The sequence below is a fragment of the Aphelocoma coerulescens genome, chromosome 8, assembly GCF_041296385.1.
Source record: "Aphelocoma coerulescens isolate FSJ_1873_10779 chromosome 8, UR_Acoe_1.0, whole genome shotgun sequence".
NCBI lineage: Eukaryota > Metazoa > Chordata > Aves > Passeriformes > Corvidae > Aphelocoma > Aphelocoma coerulescens.
In genome coordinates, this window is record NC_091022.1 from 19592149 (window position 1) to 19594625 (window position 2477).

The 2477-nt window shown below is 51.9% G+C and overlaps 1 pseudogene; it reads right to left on the minus strand.

The window, feature by feature from the left end:
* Window positions 1–247: 247 nt before the first annotated feature.
* On the minus strand, window positions 248–1610 carry LOC138114147 (thymocyte nuclear protein 1 pseudogene; annotated as a pseudogene).
* Between the last annotated feature and the right edge of the window lie 867 nt (window positions 1611–2477).

The window sequence follows — 2477 nt, forward strand, 5'->3', positions numbered from 1 at the left end:
CTTTCCCCTCGGGTGCAGTTCCGCTCACAGCCAGCAGGGGCGCTGGCGGCTCCCGGTGAGCAGGGCAGGTGCGATGGTTCCCCCGCGGCTGCAGGGGGCGCTCCGGAGCGAGCTCGGGGAGCACGCAGCACTGGCAGCTTGGCCGAGCCGGGAAGGGACGGAAGAAAGGCTTTATTTACTGAAAAAATAAGCAAAAATAGTGTGTCAGGGGAAGGGATGTGTGGCTGTGCATCTTGTGCGGGAATGGTCATGGTGCTGTGTAGGTAACCTTGAGAGTTGTGCTGGTGGAGGAGCAGGCATCAGCGGGCTGGGTAGGAGCTGGGCTGCTTTCACGTGGCTTTTCCTCTTCCTGGCTCAAGACAAAATCAAATTCCTCTTGTGTCAGGGGTTAGATGGACAGACGTTGCTTGGCAAAGAGCATCATGTTCTCGAGGGGCCCCCCCATGAGCTTTGTGTGCCAGGTGGTGAGCCTTGATCTGAGAGAGGGGGATGAAGCACTTGGTCATCCACGCACACTGCTCATCCACTGTAGAACCATTTGGGGTTCTCTTTTTTGCTGGGGGAGTCATAAGGATCCTCCTGATCAACCTGTGTGTGATCAGGGTACGCCTCCTTTATGATTTTGATGATGGCCACAATGCCAGGCTCTTTGCAGTTACTGTGGTAGAAGAAGGCCTGCTGCCCAAGGGTCATGTACCTCAGGAAATTCCTTGCCTCTTAGCTCCTTACTCCATCCCAGCAGGTTGTCTGATTAGGCTGAGCTTTCAAGTCATCAATGCTGGTCTTCACATTCACCCCCTTCTCCAGCCTGCTCTCTGGTTCTGATTTCAGCAGCCAGTGACAATATGTGATCTTGCTTTCCTCTCCACCAGACTCAGATTCTTTTCTCTTCCAGTTCTTCCATCCTGACCTGGATCTCCCAGCTCGAGGTTTTGCAGACTTCTCTTCTTACTGCTTATCCAAAGTCTTCTCCTTGGTTTTGGCAATTTTAGCATCAGGCTCTTCTTTATTTTCTTCCCAGCCCCTCCCTCTTTCTCACCAACCATGCAAGGAGACAAAACATGGGGCTTTTGTTCAGTCTTTCACTTCCTAGAAATCTTTCCTCAGTACACTTAAGGAAAAGAGTTTCTTTCTTCTGCTGTGCCGTGGAATCCTTCCCACAAGAGATATTTCTCTGCGAATTTTCTAGTGTGGTCTTAATTTTCATGAATAGCAGCCCTACCTGACCTGCTGTAACATGAGTCCTTCCCACAAATGGTGCAGCCTTGCCCAAACTGCACATCGTGGGTCATTTTAGTTCATGGGGTTTAGTCTTTTAAGGATAAGCTGTTCTAATTTGGAAGCAAGGGCTCTCTTCATCTCTGGAAGCAAGGATCTTCTCTCTCTGTTCAAGTTCCTCACTAGATTACAGGTTTTCAGCATCCACTTGCTCCAGAGTGGGCAGTTTTTCTCATGGGCTGTGTGTGGATCTCTGCATCCCCCCATGCACTTCATGAATCACATGAAACAATTTGTTGTATCATAGCCCTCACCACAGCTTGCAGAAGAATTTCAGCTCCGACACCCGAAGCATTTCCTCCCCCTCCCTTCACTGACCTTGGTGCTGCCATGTTGGTTCTCCTCACATGTCTTCACCTTTTCCTTTTCTCTGACTTGGGAGAGAGTTGGTGTCTGTAGGCTTGCTTGTTCTCAAGTTCTATCACTGGAAAAGTTTTTATGGAGTTCTACAGTGCTGAGAGTTGATCCCATCTGGGCTCCGCATCAGGGAACTGCTCGCCATGCCCCTCGCCACTGGCCATGTGGTTCCCACTGGCACCGCACGAGTCGTGCTGGCTGCCAGCTCCACTCAGCACTTCCCTTCATGTGGGGTGCCGAAAAAGAAAAGCTGCTGCCGCCCCTGCCCTTCTGTCTGCAGGACAGCTGGTTAAAAGTGCCTAAGCAAGTAAAGTTCATTGTGAGCCATGCTGAGACGGAAGCGGCTGCGCTGCCCTGGCCGCGCAATTTGGCCGCGGCGCCCTGGCCACATGGGCACTCCTGGCACTAGTCCTGGCCACGTGGTCTTGGCTGCTCGTGGTGCCGGGATGGCCCCCCTCACAGCACGGCCCCTGCTGCTGTGCTGGAAGGGGCCCTGGCCACCGTGCCGGGAAGGGACCTGGCAGCCCCTTAGCCACCCCTCGTAGGGGAGGAGGAAGGAGAGCTTTCTGCAGTTTTTTCTTTCTTAAATATGTCATCACAGAGGCATTACCAACTTCTCTAATTGGGCTAGCAATCTGCCCCTCGTCAGTCTTCAGCGATTGACTCTGTGCTGGACATAGTAGAAGCTTCAAGCAGCTTCTCCTGCCCACACCAAAAACCAGGCTGTGTTAAACCAACACAGTGTGTTGTAATGGACTGTTATCTAATAAGGCACATATGTCCTTTTTTCTCCCTATTCTTGAGAATCATGGGACTGAGAGTGCAGGTCACTACTGTCCCTT